The sequence below is a fragment of the Marmota marmota genome, unplaced genomic scaffold (genome assembly GCF_001458135.2).
Source record: "Marmota marmota marmota unplaced genomic scaffold, marMar, whole genome shotgun sequence".
Classification (NCBI taxonomy): Eukaryota; Metazoa; Chordata; class Mammalia; order Rodentia; family Sciuridae; genus Marmota; species Marmota marmota.
Window position 1 is genome coordinate 61,502,273 of NW_026000026.1, and position 17,016 is coordinate 61,519,288.

The 17,016-nt window shown below is 32.0% G+C and overlaps 1 long non-coding RNA gene across 1 annotated transcript in view; it reads left to right on the forward strand.

Annotated features, from left to right (window-relative positions):
• Window positions 1-714: 714 nt before the first annotated feature.
• LOC125619186 overlaps window positions 715-17,016 on the forward strand; it is a 21,542-nt gene continuing 5,240 nt past the window's right edge. Inside the window, exon 1 of the long non-coding RNA XR_007350698.1 lies at window positions 715-828. This is a non-coding gene — a long non-coding RNA (uncharacterized LOC125619186). The remainder of the gene's footprint in view (window positions 829-17,016) is intronic.

Consider the following 17,016-nt stretch of genomic DNA (forward strand, 5'->3'; position numbering starts at 1 on the left):
TGAAAGAAGTAGGTCACTGAGGACATGCCCTTGAAGACAGTATCTTGCCCCCCAGTCCCTTCCTCTCTGTCTCTTTTTGCTTCTCAGCTGCCATGATCTGAACAGCTTGGAGGCAGATGATGACAGACTGAAACCTCTGAGTCTGAGAACCAAAATGAATATTTTCTTCTAAGTGCTCCCACCCCAGATATTTGTTACAGGTACAAAATGCTGAATAACACATTGTGTATGTGAATGGTAAATTAGCCTTTTTCCATAGCAGAAATTACCTTACTTTCATTTTTTTGTTATTGTTGTTGTAGATCCATTTCCATGAAATGCACCAACATTTAGAAAACATCTGTTATTCAGATATGGTAGGAGATTCTTATTAGAGCAAGGTTCTATATAGTTGTAGACTTGAAATTTCTGCCAGATGTATTGAAGAGAAGTGGTAATTTTCTAATTCAAAAAAGCATACAGTTTAAATTGTTTTCAAAACTATTTGATTAAAGGGAAATAGTTATCAAGTAGTAAGCAAGTCTTTGATTTCTCCATTATTTTAGAAGATGATTTAAAGAAGTGTAATATACTCAGGAGAACACATTTTGATTCCAGGTTGATTCCATTGTGTGTGCTTAGCATTCGCTATTCCAGTAAATCTAAGTACATTGAATGACCTAGGGAGCGTAGTCCATAAAATGTCACCTCCTAGAGAAAGTAAACAGTAGCCAAGGGAGATATTTCATTCCTCAGAGTCTAAGCAAAGAGTGGAAAAAAAATCACCATGAATAGCAAGAATCCAGCAGAAGACCGAGAAGTTGGAGAAAACAGTGTTGGAAACAGAAGGTACTTAAATTGGAAAATTGTTGGCTGCCAAATAATACAGTCCATGTTAGTGGCTAGGGATTAGAAATAGTTTAGTAGCTTAGGTCTTTAATATATTTAAAATATTTCCACAGATCAAAATGTTTTAATTGCTCACAACATGAGTATGTAAATGTGTTAAGTGCATATACAATATTCTTATTAAAAACTGTGTAAAACCTGTAAAATATACAATTAATATATGTTTAAAAATTGTGCAATTTCCTATGGATATGTAAAAAAACTTTATGACACAATGAGTGTCTGCTACTTATATATTTCAGTGTATATCACTGATATTTATAAAAGTGAGTTTGATAAATTTTTAAAGTATTATTTTATGTTTTAAAAATTATAAGATCAAGGGTAAGAAGAATTCACGTACTAGCATTTTATCCTAGTCAGTAATCAATTTATGCCTCATTGATTTCAGTGATAACATGAGTATAACACAGATTACCCAAAAGGGTTATTGTGTTAAGTGGGAGAGTATATGCAAAAGGTGCCCTATAAAGAAACAGATAACAGGAGACCTTTAGTAAAATTCTGTGTCATTTTCTTGTCCCATTATTAACAATTGAATATTATAAAAATTAAGCATTTTAATGGCACACATTTTTCAGAAACATTACATGTAATGATTTCCTATACAGAAGGAAAGAGAGGGAAGAAATATTCACACATTTGTATCTTTCCCTCTGAGCAAAATGTTTTAAGCATGTGACTTATTTTTTGTGAGACTATATTAATGACACCTGCATGCTAGCATTAAGCAATGTAAAACATTACATTTGATCAGTTTATATGTAGGTACACAAAGATTCCACTTATATATGTTATGCAACTTTACGAATTAAGTATATTTTCCCCATATAGTTATATATGTACAAGTGTAATAGTGTCTGACTCATTCTACTATCCTTCCTACCCCTACTTCCCACCACCTCCCTTCACTCCCTTAATCACTCTACCTTAATCTATCTCCCAAAAGAAGGCTTGGTGTTTTCTTCTAATAATGATTTCATAACAGGTGTAACAGGTGTGATATTACAAAGTTTAGGTACCAAATCGAATTATCTAATGTAAAAGAGATCATTTGATCTGAAAAGATAACTACTGACATTCAGCCAACCCAGATTTTAGGAAAAATTCAATACCGAACCGAGAAAAACCTGATTTTAAAGAATGTGACAACCTAAAGTCCTCACCAAAATGATAAGGGTATTCTTGCAACATTAATCACATTTTTTAAAAAAGATATAGGGCCCTATTACTATTTTTAATGGAAACTTGAGTTTATATTACAAAGTGAATTTGCCAGAAACCTACAACTGTAATGTGGCAGAACTGTCCACAAACCTTGTTGGTTGAACCAATGGATTCTTGGGATTAACTGTTCTTGCTACTTCTAATGAGTGTCACCTTATTCCTCATCTCTCTTACTTTTATTGACAAGAAAAGTGAGAAGTAAATAACCCCTAAGACCACAGCATGAATCAGACAACTTACCTATAAATGCCTTTATGATTAGAGCCATATCCTCTTGATTTTTGAAAGAGTATATCATTCTTTTGACCCTCAGATATTTATGTCAATTGCCATGAAAACATTCTTGACAGTAAAATCAATTATGGTCTGAAAAATGTTTAAATGGTACTGACAGAAATGCTATCAATCCAAAAATTATGACCACAGTAAAAGGATACCACTTGTATATAATATTATGGGAATTATCTCTGCCCTGGAAGATTAAATATTCTTGTAGGATTTAAGAATTAAGTGATCCTAACAAAAGACCAAAGGAAAAGTAAATTAGATTTCTATTTTAGCTTGTAGCAGTTAAGGTGCTCTGAACAATGCAACTAACATCTTAATAAGCAATTACAATGGAGCTTTGTAGGTTAAAGGTGTTTTCTATAAATAATGTGTTGAGATCAATTAGCATTCCTAATGAAATATATAGAGCAATTCTAAAGGACATAAACTTAAATGTGTAAAAACAGGGGGAATGTAAATTTTCTAGAAGGGATTTAACATATTTATTTTGGAACTATACCAAAGATTTCACCTCCTGTGAGCAACATCTGAAATCATGTCAGTAAGAATCAAATTAGGTATATTGTCTTTAATTGGGTTATTATGTATGGAAAAAGCTTTGGAAGAACGGACTTCTATAAATATATTTTTGAAGTTTCGAATAAGTGGCCTGTGCCAAAATTTACATTAGGGACAATTAAAATAAATACAAGTGTTGTGGAAAAGAATGCAGGTGTGAAGATTTGTGTAAAAATGGCAAAGGCTGCAATAGAAGCAACAATTAAGAGAAAAGTTACCAAAAGTCTAGATCTACTTGCAGAAGCAAACTCAAAATTTTTAAATTCTATATCCCATACATTCTAGAAGTTAGATAAGGAGATAAAATCAATGATACTTCCATAATAGACCACAAAGCCAACATGTCCATGAAATCCTAACACAGCGGTCCACTTTTTGAATTGTGGGACAGGGGAGAGATGGAGGAATGAATTAAAGAGGGAAAGCAAGAGGAGAGGCAGGAGGTAAGAGGAAGGGAATAAGCTAGGAGAGAGAGAGAGAGAGAAGAATTACAGGAGAGGAGGAAAATGTAGGAAAGAAGGGAAAAGAAGAAGAAAGGAACAATTTTTTGGAAAGGTAATTTAAAAATATTCTTTATGGCCATGGTTCCCTTTGAGGCAGAATGGGATCCATGTCTTTGGAAATTATATTTACTTGATTTCTAGGTAGGATCTTACTTGTTCAAAGATGAGAACTAAGATTCGGGCTTAATTTTTTTTTTTAAATTAAAAACCAGAAAAATATTTTATTTAAAAATGTATTTTATTTTATTAAACCAAAGAATACTATTTTAAATTCTAGATAATGTGTTTGGTAGGTTCAGTTAGGACACATTTGTGTGATCTGGTTCACTAGTATGACTCTAATTCTCTCTCTCTCTGTGGGAGAAGAAAAGCTCCTTTGTTGTCAACCCTTCCAGAGACAGAAGAGTCCTGAAAATAACATGAAGGTATTAGCTGAAGTTTGGGTAAATATGGTTTTCAAGTTCAGGATATAACTATTTTAAATCTTGTCCTAAATTTACTTCTTGTGAAATCATTTTATTTTTGCCCTCACCTATATAATTTACTTCATAATTTGTATAGCCAGTTTAAATTACATTTACTAGTATATTCTGCTATGATTTTTCTTCTTGAATGTTTATATATTTATATTTTGAAAATTTGTTAATTATTCCACATCTTGTATAGCATTATTGCATATAGATTAGGTACTTGAATTTCAGTAAAATCATTAACCATGTCTGATAGAAATATTTTTTATTAAATAAAAATACTTTTATTAAATAAAATTAAAAGTATCCATTGTCCCATTCTTCCTTTTACATCATGCACCTGCCACTGGACCTCTGATAGTGCTTCTTTGAAGTTGTCCCTGTGTACACTAAACTTCAGATTATTCAGTTTATTTATTCATTTTTATTTTAATAAATGTTAACAATCAATATTTATTAATAAAATAAGACTTTAAATAAGTAATTTGAATAAATGAATTCATACATTTGTTTTGTGAGTTGAGGAGTGACATTAGGCATTTGAAGACATACATAAGAAACCTTTTTCATTGTTGCTAATCAATTTTCTCATTCTCTGCAGAGTTCACTTCATACCCTCTGGTACATACAGAGTATAACTTATGCCATGTTTGTAATGGAACTTGCATATACAATGAGAGGACACCTTAAGTAAAGTTTGTTTTACTATGAGGTATGCCTGTAACTGAAGAGGGGGGTTGTAGTTGGACACAACTTTCACATTTGCAGGTTTTGCTTAGTTAAGAACATTGTAGTCATTTATAGAGCTTTTTGGCACTTACATGTTGATTAGTCTTGCAAATATTCACTCATAAAAATGAACAGTATTCCTTCTGGAAGGGTAATAAAGGATTCTGTAGCGTCAACTGTCAATTAACTGTATTAATAACAGAGATGTAACACTAAAAATTCCCAGGTAATCCTTAGACATTATTTTAACAAATAATTGGAATTTTTCCTCTACAATTTATTCCAGTACAAAAAGCAAAATTGAATAGCTTGAATTTCTCTGAATGTAAGTGTGCTAATGAAGGGAGAAATGTGGAAAGTCATTTGGCAGAAGGCAGGAAGAGAAGTCAATGGCCTAGATAATTTACAAACTGTATAATCAGTTCTCAAATAATCAAGAGTTCACTGTCTCTCTTCTGGTAAGACATAGAAAGAAAAATAATATTTATGTTAAGTAATAGGTCTAATAGATACATCTTATGAAATGCCATTTATTTCATAATTTTTGTTAATTGTGCTAATTGTTTTTGAAATTAATCAAATTATGCTTATATAAAAATATTTAGTAATAGTTTTCAGAAGGCACGACATTTTGGGGAATAAATCCAGGTTTGAAAGTCCTTCATTCCAGTATCAGTGAACACTAATGTCATATATTACCTCAGGTACTCCAAGTTAACTTGACTCATTGAACATCTCTTCTAGGTTTTGATAACTACTAAACTGAGGCACCAATTTAAAATATTTCTCTAGAGAAATGTGTAATGTGTTTTAGGGAGAACATAATTGTATTTAAAATAATGTAGGTAAGTTTGATACAAGTTATCAATAAACAATATACTTAAGGATCAATAAAATTTACCAATTGTTAATTACTTCTCATAGAGAAAACAGTCAATTTTTGGAACACTCAGTGTTTGAAATGTTTCTAGTGGGGAAGTATTCACAAAGTTAGGGACTTGCAATGAGAAAAGATGAATTAAACAATAAGAAATTACACAGAAATGTAGGAATAAATCAGAAGGCATTCTTAAGAATTGAATAAATTCCAATAAACTTTAGAAAATCTGAGATTCAAGAAATGAAATTCAAGTTGGAAGAAGATATAGTCAATTGATGCAGAGATTTCAGTATCATGAACTTTAATGGGTAATGACTTTCTAACATGGAAAAAAAAACTTACTTTTAATGTTAGAAACTTGATTCTGACTTAGATTTGTAATTCATTAACTAAGTAACCCAAAATGGTCTGTCTACATTTGCTCATTGACATGATGCAATACTTCTTGTGATAGCATAAAACTTTGACACTCTGAATGAAAGGTAACTACAACATTGCCTGCAGCTAATAGATATTATCTGTAGAATTTAGATACAGTCATTGGTGTAAAGTAAGTGGATATCAATGTGAAAAATTCTCTGGATAAAGTAACCTTTGAAGTTAGAAGAAGAGATAGAATATTATTAGCGATAGTCCAAAAATCAGGTAAATGTGGTAATATGAAATGCAACAGCTGATATGGAAACAAATTTTGTAAACCAGATGATAATATTGAATCTGAAAACATTAGTGAGATAACTGTTCCATGTTCACCCAGGAGAAGGTGTTTGCAGATAGTTAAAAAAAAAAAAATCACTCATACCCCATTAGAAAATATATAGGTAAGCCTAGTGGTGTCCTTGCCTACCAGGTACTTAGGAAAGCACATAAATGTTTCTAAAGTTAAAATGTAGCTTCTAAACAATCTAGTTGGAAGGAACAAGAAGAGATAGAAAAAGCACCACTTTTATATTTATTGGAAGATACTGAAAGGGTTTAAGTAGCTGTTTGTGTAATGTTTTTAAAATAAACTTTTGAAGAAACAGACTCTATTAAACTTGCTTTCATTTTCAAAAACTATTATTTGACAAGGCAACAAGACAATCACAGTGATTCACATCAAACACTGGGTAGACAACTAATGTATAGATCAAGTATCTGTTAACTATATCAGTAGATCTAAATTTTAAGGTATTCATTTTCATGCTTCTAAAAATAAAACCACAAACAATAATATTAGAATAATTAAAGGAATATTTATTAATTAATTACATACTGTGATAGAAATTGAGAAAATGATGTTCATCTTCCCTGTACAGGTGAGGGAGCTCCTAGAGAAGTAACATAGCCTGATCACATTTCCAGCACATATATATATCCATGGAGACAAAATATGAGACCAGTATGGTTCCAGAAATATATCTACAAAACATTTGAGAAAGAAATGAAGACAATGCTATGCACATTTTCCCACAGAACAGAAAATGTAGAATAGTTTTCAATTATTTTAATGAGATATGTATAATTATGGTTCCAATTGATGAGAATATTATAATTCAGAAAATTACTAGCCAAATTCATAAATGAACACAGATGAAAAATCTTACACAAAATATTAACACATCAAATGTAACAGTTTATGTATAGGATACTGTGATGTCACAGTTGGTGTTTTCTTAAGAATAAAGTTAACATTTTAGGCCTAGGGATATAGCTCAGTGTTAGTGCACTTGCCTAGCATGTGTGAGGGCCTGTTCAATCCTGAACACTTCAAAAAAAATGATCTAACATTTTAAATCAATGTATTTCATCACATTAGTGATATAAAGATAACTGATTGAATTTTCACAATAGTTCGAGAAAAAAGATATAACAAAATCAAATTAATTATCCAGTATCTATAATTATTTATAAAACTAAAATAGAGTTTAATCTGATTAAAAATTAACTACAAAAAGTAACATTCCTTAAACAATATGCTTCTAAACATACTTATTTGTTGGATTTTGAAATATATCCCTCTTACATTCCAAATGAGAAAAGAGAATTCCCATTGACACTCACCATTTTTATTAAATATTTTAGGTGTTGGAATAAGGCAAGGAAAAGTGAAAAAACACTAAAATTAAAATGTTATTTACCTCATATAGAAATGTATATACTACAAAATAAAAAGTATAAATTATTAAACTATGTTAATTATGGTGTACCATATTGTGTAATCATTATATGAAAGTCTGTTGCATATTATCATAAGCAATTATTAATAATGAGGTAATAAAAGTTTCCAAGTATTCCGATTTTCAATATCAATGGAAATTGGTATTAAGAAATATGTCTAACTAAAGGTGAAAAGTCCGAATAAAATATTTCAATAAATACAGCAATGGGTCTCTGGATAGAATTGTCAATTCTACTTGAATTGATCTCCAAACTAAATTATTCCAATGAAAATCCCACACAAGTGAATTTTGTGTAAACAGACTATATTAAAGGAATGCAAAGGGCAAAAATATAAAAGCACTCTTTATAAAGAAAAATGGAATTAGAGGACTATGTTAGCAGATGTCATGATTTTTCATATAGCTACAATAATTAAAACAAGGTAGCATTGGAAGAGTATAGACAAATATAAAAATGAAATGCAATTGAGAACCCAGACTACTTCTCCTGCTTGATTTTTTTTTTTTTTTGTTACCAGGGATTGAACCCAGGGGTGTTTAACCACTGACACACATCCCCATGCCCACCCTCATTTTTTGTATTTTATTTAGAGACAGGGTCTCACGAAGTTGCTTTGGGCCTGGCTAAGTTGCTGAGGCTGGCTTTGAACTCACAATCCTCCTGCCTCAGCCTCCCAAGCTGGAAGGGGTCTGGGATTGCAGGCATGTGCCAAATTGCCTGGTTCCTGCTTGATTTTTAACAATGTCTAATTGCAAAGCATTGTGTTAATCCATCCAATCAGATGCATTATGACAATTGGGTAGCCACATGAAAAAAATGAAAATAAATAGTGCTTTCTTTTTGCTATTCTACAAATAGATGCCTAGGAAATATGCAGGCTTAAGGTATAGTTATAAAAGGTAACAACTATAATGCTTTCAGTAGAAGAATGTCTTCTCAGTCTGTCAGTGTACAAAGTTGTCCTAAACATGACACAAAATATCAAATACAAGAGAAAACTTGGCAAGTTGTCTCAAACTAAGTATAAGAATTCCGTTTGTCAAGACACTGTTAAGAGGGTGACTAGCTAAACAATGAGTTGTTATTTTAAATACAAAGCACTAAAATAATGTTCATGCCAAAATATGTAAATGAGTCCTTTAAGAAGAAGGCTAGATAATCAAAGAGAAACACTGTCATTCAAATTAAATAGGACCTCCACAAATAGAGACACCCCAAGTGGCTCATAAATACATGAAGTGTTTCTCAACTTCTTTCATTAGAATTAAAATCTACAATAAGGCCCTTGTGATGATGAATAAAATTTATAAAACAAAACAAAATAAAAAGTTGGCAGAATCTATAGGTGAAAACATTAATTCATCAATTAAAAATGACTCAGAATAATGTAAACATAACATTTTTAGGACATGAATCGTTAGAGTCCTTTCAGTATGGCAGTTTATATCATGTACTAAAATTGATATACATAATCTGTTACCCAGCAATTACATACCAAGTTATTTATGTATGTTCCCAGCCAAATTTCAGGAACCAGTATACCAAAATGCATTCAAAAAGAGTTCTTGACATAATAACACAAAAGAATACTATGGAGGAGCTGGGGATATAGTTCAGTTGGTAGAGTGCTTGTCTCCCACACATGGGGGCCCTGAGTTCAATCCCCAGCACCACACACACACACACACACACACACACAAGAATACCATGGAAATATCCATTAAGAAAAGAATACATATATACATTTCAGAAAATTCATGGAGTTGGATACTCTATAACACAGAAATTGAACCAGTTATATCTGCCACAACATCATGAGTTTATCTACATGATATTGAGCCAAGGAAGCCAGATGCCAAGAAGTATTTGCTTTGAGGATTTCATTTATACAAAGTCCAAAATAAGCCAAACCACCCTGTGGTTTTAGAAGTCTAGTGTTACTTTTTCAAAGAAGGAAGAAATAGGGGGCTGCAGTTGAGAACTTTGAGGTGCAGATAAAATTTTATGTATTAATTGGGTTCATTTGCATAGATTTCTGTGTTTCTGCTCACAGTTATATTCTAATTTTAAATTATATTTTTTAATTGATGGATAATATTTTTACATATTTATAGGATTCTGCCTGATGTTTTGATATATGTATTCTTTTTGTGATGATCAAATTAATCCATTTAGCATATCACCTCAGACATTCACTTTTTTGGATGACCAATATGTGTTCAAAAACAAACAAAATTATGAATTATCACATTTCAAAATTTCTTTCATAGCAAAATTGGTAATTTATTAATATAAAATTTAAAAATGAATGTTGCCCTTCTGGTCTATTTTAATTGGATGACTGGATAGGAAAAAGAAATAAAGTTGATTAGAGCACAAACATGCAAGAAATTATGCATAAGGGTGAGTATTCAAGGCATGAATGTTTATTTAGGAGAATGAACAATAACAAGGATAAAACAGTATTGAAGAGAACTTCACTGTTTTAAGAAGTGCACATGGAAAATATCTTACTCTTTCTGGGAAGAAAACATGCTCTCTCTGATAAAATACCCTCAAGGTATACATTTTTATGTTTTGCTTCCCATCCTCAGCCCTGAATTTTATAAATCTTAACTCTTATAACATCAAGATATCATTAATAAATTTAATTTAATTATGCAAGATATACTACCTTTATAATTTAAGAAAAAGCACCCTCAACTCTGCTGGATTTAGCTACAGAGTGAATATTAAATGATGCTGGAGGTGATCCAGTTAAACCCTTTGGGGTCTTATTTCCAATTGTGGCTTCTGGATTTAGTTTACTAGTTGCTCTGAATTTAGAAAGAAGGCATAAAAGGGTAAAATATGAACTCTTTGAAGGGATGGAGATAATTCTGACATGCATATTTAGCCTTTACATGATTAAGAATGTTATCAGGGTTGATTCTATAAAGAAATTTAAAGCGATTCCCACCTACTTCATACTGCAATGAAACATTCAGAATTAAACAATCAAATACTCCCACACTGTTGAGAAACATAATCTAATTCCCAACAATGATACATTTATTCCATTAAATTAAGGCTTTTTCCCTGGCAGCTTTTGTCATGTTGATAACTTAAAAAAATATTTTCAAGGGTAGGTAAGGTATTAAGCCATATTTGGTCACTAGGAGTTTAGCAGGGATTTACCTTTTTTAATACTGTATTAACTTCCTATGACTGCTATAACAAATTATCACAACCTGATTGTGTAAAACATTTTCTCACACTTCTGGAGGCAGAATTATGAAATGCAGTTGAAGCAGGGTTGCATTTTCTCAGAAGGCTCTGGGAGACAATACATTCTATGCCTCTCTCAGCTACGGGTGGCTATGGGTACACCTTTGTTTGTGGCTGCATCTCTTCTGTCTTTGCCTACATGTGAGTATGGTACTGAAACTACTTATGCTTCTTTCTTAAAAGGATATTTGCCAAACCTTTAAGGCCTACCCAGGAAATCCAGGATAATCTCTCAAAATAAAGATTTTTACTTTAATCACATCTACAAATATTCTTGTCCTTGTAAAAATTATAACTTCCAGGAATTTAAGGCCTGAGAGCTTTAAGGAACCATTATTCAGCACTGTACAACTCTTATAAAGATTTTCAACCTGATATAAGGAAGCAGAACATAAACAGACACATTTGGTAGGAGAGGTGAGGAAATGGTTCAAAGAGCGGAATGTCTCATGGTGCGGTGATAGTTGGAGCAGAAGTAATAACGAGGATCATAGTGAAAGGGAGAAGAAAAATCCTGAAATTCTATATGTAAAAAGGAAGAAGCATTAAGTAACACTTAATGGAAGCCTGACATCAGCTTTGAAACCAGAAGATTGGAGTGCCCCTGAGTTTTTTTGTGGAAGGAATTAGAAGAAGAAAGAGAAATATCTTTGTTCTTTTCATAACTGTTCTGCTCTTACCTGATTCCAGCGAAATGTTAAAAACGTAAAGGGTACAATGCACCTTGATATGGGCCACTATGTAGTGTAACTTAGAATGGATAATTGGGGAATTCTTAATTTGGGTCTGGATCAGTAACACATTACATACATGGTAAAAGATATGTCCATGCAAAGATTTAATTCTGTTTGATTTGGGACTCACAGAGTTTCATTTGCATGTATACTTTTGAATAACATTTTAAATCTGGTATATCTAGTCTAATAGGGCCAGCTGCATGCACTGTTATCATAGGAGTATTTAATACAATTAAGTCCTTATGAAAATGTGTATTTATAAGGTATACATCTCAGAAACATCACACTTATGAAACTTATAGGTTAATTTCCTGCCAATCCACTGACTGTCTGCTTGGGTTTTCTACTTATTATACTATGAAATTTCAAGAGTGGACTACTATAAAATTGCTATGTGTCCTTGGTTATCAGTATGGGACATTTTGAAACCTATCCATTTCCTTTTTGTTGTTATCATTCCTTGGATGAACACTTTGCCTTATTTCTTCTTAATGGTTATGATACGGCAGTCATCAAACCCAGTCTTCAGGTTTTCTTACCTGCTGTGCAATGAAAAAAAGATGAGTCACTTCACAGAGTTATAGTTTGAGATAGGGGTGATGATTTCTCTCTGTAATTTCTCATTTGGTTGCTAAGACATATGACATCAGAAAATGTGAAATTTTTTATAACTTAGAAATATCTTAGAATGACTACCAGAATCTGTGTAGTTTTCTATAATCAACTTTCTAAGCATAAATATCAGGCCTTTAAATTTATGGGACAATTTGTGATAAAAATATTTATTTTAATGCAGATAAACAGTAAAATATGGATGATGAAATAAGATTCACATTTTTTAAAGAAATTTTTATTTTATTTTATTTTTTATGTGGTGCTGAGGATCGAACCCAGTGCCTCACACATGCTAGGCAAGCTCTCTACCATGGAGCTACCACCCCAGCCCCAAGATTTACACTTTTTTATATTTGGTCAGGACCTCTTGCCAGAAGTGTTTTAGTAGCCTGGCAGTTGGTATTTGAGCCTAGAATTTTCTATTTATTCTATATATCTAACATTCTTACTTATCCAAGAGCAATGCTTCTAAGTCTACTAATTCACATGCCAAATGCAGAACTAAACAGTGATTTATTCATTTAACAAATTACCATATACATGAGAAAAATTAAGACAGTTCATAAATGTACTCAATGTAATGGCTTATGTACATAGGATACACATATACTTAGTTATAGTACAAGATTATAAGTGAAAACCACCACAAGAACAATAAAAATAAATTCTAAGGATCTTAGAAGAGTGGGGGCCAATTTTAAAAAGTAATTATTTACAGAATAAGTACTTCTGAAGCTTGGATATGACATATGGGTGTTATTTGCATACAGTCAGTAGATACAGAGAATGGCTAAGAAATCAGAACTAAAGTTTTAGATAATTTTTTATCACTGGAAAATTTTAAGAGGAGGAAATCCTCATTGCTTATTTTATAATAGGATGACATTTTTGAAAGGATGACATGTGGCCACAGGGTATGGTGTAGAGAAAGAACAATGGATTAAGATATTACAATGATGGGTATCATTATATAATTCAGCAATTATCCTTTAAAGTGAATAGGAATTAAAATGTTTTTTATAAAAAATAACGGATGAAAGTTACTGCACAATCGCAGTTTTATTTAGAATGATTAAAACAGGAGTTGAAAACCTAATAATTGTCTACCTTGTGTGATTTGATGAAAGGTAATACTCTTATGCAATAAAAAGATTACAAGGAGAGGAAGTTTGTGATGGAAGAAAGAGCAAAGCAAGGTCTGTGAACCCTAAATTTTTAAAGAATTTGATACATTTTTTAAAAAAAGGTATTCTCTAAATATATCTTTTCACCATAAATTAGAGAAATCTTGAGCACAGCCAGGGATGGAGTAAAGGCAAAGATTCTTGTGGTGCTGACTTGACTTGCACATCTGGGCTAGCAAAGTGAAATTCCTAGACAGAGGCAGTCTGATAGCCCTTGGTTACTGCTGAAATACATGACTTTAAAGGCAATTTTGCCCCAGACCCAAATGTGTTATGCAATGTCAGACCCAATCATTGAGAATTCTGGAAATAAAATTTAATATATCCTGTTATATATACCGGGATGAGTGATTTGAGTGCACATCCTAGGTGCTATCGTCTGAAAGTCAATATTTATATGTTGAAATGTCATTTGTCAATACTATAAACAAATGGGGCCTGTAGATGCCTCATAGATGGGACTAGGGCCTTCATAGAGGGCTGAAGGGAGAGGGTTCACCCATTTCCCCTCCCTTCCTTCATGTGAAGGCCAAACATTTGTTCTCTTGAGAGGATGCAGCCACAAGGCACAGTGCTAGAAGCAAAAAGATAAAGCGGCACCAGACGTGGAAACTGTGGGCTTGCCTTGTATTATTCAGGCTCTAAAACTGTGAAGTTTAAGTTTAAATTAGCCTCAGATATTTTGTTATGACAGCACAAATATATTAAGGCTAGATTTTAATATTGTTTTCAGGAACTTTGGGTGCTCGTATATCAAAATTACCACTGCTTAATGTTTCTTTGAGAGGATTGACCTATGTGCCTAGAATGACTTTAAATGACAGGAAAAATAAAATACTGGGGCAAGCACACCAACATGGACTGGGTTTGTTGCTCTATTCTGGGTAGAAATACATAGAATAAAAACCTAAGAAGTTGGTTTTTGTTTTTAATATCAGTATCAAAATAAAAGTTCTAAGACAACCAATTTGGGACATAAAGTTGATTGTTTATGTCAGAATTCATACAAAGCATAGAATTCAGATATATTGTTACTTAAATCTATTTTAGCATCTCATCATTCACTAAAATACTCAAAATATTAAGTTTACATTTTCTTGCTAGTTTGACTTATTTTCTACTTACATGTGATTACATTGCCCAATATTTATGTTAACTTGGGTTTTATAGTAACAAATAAAAATTTCATAAGCATTTTGAGACTAAAAAATTGACTCCAGTTGTAGAAGCAGCAGATGTGCCTAAGTGTGCTAGTACGTCTAATTATGAACAATCCATAGGCATGTACAGAAAATGAATAAACAACTCCAAGTTAAAAAAAAATCTCACGGAGCCAAAGATCTTGAATACATCACCAAAGCATAAACAACTTAATAGAATGTTGAATATCATTTTTTGAAGTTAATAGAATGTTGAACATCAGTTTCAGGTTAATCTAATGCATTTCTTGGTTGCTCTTTGCTTCTGTACTTTGCATTTCCTATATCTTGTTATTCATACTTTCAAGATCTTCACTTCTTCACAAAATAGCTCATTAGCATACTTTTCTTAAAATATAAGAAAAGTATTTTGTAGATATGGAAATTTTTACCTCCTTTTAAATTAATTTTTTTTCTCTCATTTTGATAAATAACTTTCCAGTGTTCTCTGTTAACTCTTTTTTAAAGGTACTATATATCCCAATTCTTGCTAGGTTTTATAACTTGAAATTTCAAACAACAAATGAACAAGCAATGATAGGGTGGACCATTGCACAATTTGTAAAGAATAGGAAAATGGTACTTTACTTCCAAAATAGTTCATCTGGACTGTTTGGAAATTGGTTACAAATATTGCTAAAATAACATTTTAAAAATGTATTTTTATTTGTTTTTTTTTAGATATACATTACAGTAGGGTATATTTAACATGTTATACATACATGGAGTATAACTTATTCTAATGAGGATCCCATTATTGTGGCTAAGATAACATTTTCATGACATTGGTTAATTGGGGTGTTTTTTAAATTGTTATGTTTTACCATATTGATTATTGTTCATTTATCCATCTCATATAATCATGTTGTCATTTTATGATGGATACTTTGTGTATTGCTTTGTAATCAGATCAATTTGTCACGTGTATCTTCTAGATTTTTAGTTATATCACAGTTAGTAACAATAATTATACTACAGAAGGTGAGCACAGGCTATTTTCCTACATCATTTTTGGGTTATAATCAGGATCTAGACAAAATTCTGCCATTCAAATAAACCTTTTTTAGCGAGTTGGCATAAAACTCATACAAATCACTTAATGACTTTGCTGAAATTTCATTTTTCTGTTGCTTAAGATATTGAGTTATAACTTCTATGAAAGTATTATTTGAGTTATGCAAAATATTCTAAAATATTATTAGGTTCACATCCTACCATCAAATCCTCCAACTGCATGACTGTACAGGAATTAACCCTAGAGTACTTCTGTGATCCCAATAATGTGCTTGAAAATAATTCGACCCAGGCAAGTGTGATATCATGTGCTTAAAATTTATGTTCCATTTCACCTGGAGATGCAGTCTGTTGTCCTAGTTCATATTCCATGAATGATCAACTAATATGCTTCATAGAAGGTAACTTCAAGAGCTTCTGTTTTCTTTAATCAACATCTTGTGTATTTTTAAATTAGAAAAATAAATGTCAGAAATTGATTTTCATTGTTGGAAATAATAGCTTATTAGCACTTATGTTGAATGTTGTACTATTAACTAGTACAGTAAATTAGAACAGATAAATAGGTGTATTAAAGATATGTGGGTTGCATACTCCCTCATCTCCACTGAGCAGGTTGTAATAATCCTGTGGGTCTAGTACCTGAAGCTTGATTCCTAAATCTGCCTGTACCACTATTTGGCTAGGAGGATTTCTGGCTCCCTGATGTCTCCTATAAAATGTAATAGTAGCCTGCTTTTGGAATGTTGGTCTTATCTGACTCTAGGGAACCTTTCATGCAAAAAGTTGATCAGAGGACATAAAAGGATATAGAGCTGGAAAATAAAGTATCTGGCAGAATGGGCTATATAAATGTTTGTGCCTGCTTCCTGATGAATTATTGTTTAATAAATATTGTACCTGTGGCAGAATTTGATTTGAGGCTTGCTTTTATTATCACATAGATAGGAAGTTGTGATAGAGTAGCTAAATCTTTGCTCTTTAAAGTTCTCTGGTATTTCTACTAGGCATGTCCTCATTGTCATAAGTCAGTTTACTATAAGAGATTGTTCCTCTTCTACAAAGAATGGAAGTGTCTTTAAAATACTACAACCAGTCTATTATATTGACCACCATTTCTTACACAACTGATCACCCATTGCTATAGGCCCCTGTTAATTAGCTAAGGTTCTGGTTCTTATACAAGCTAACGGTAACAGAAGCTCTTTATGTTAACTAAAGACTTTCTAATAAAGAGGATAACTGACAATCTGTCCTGGGTGAATCCTTCATTACGGTAACTTTATATATATAT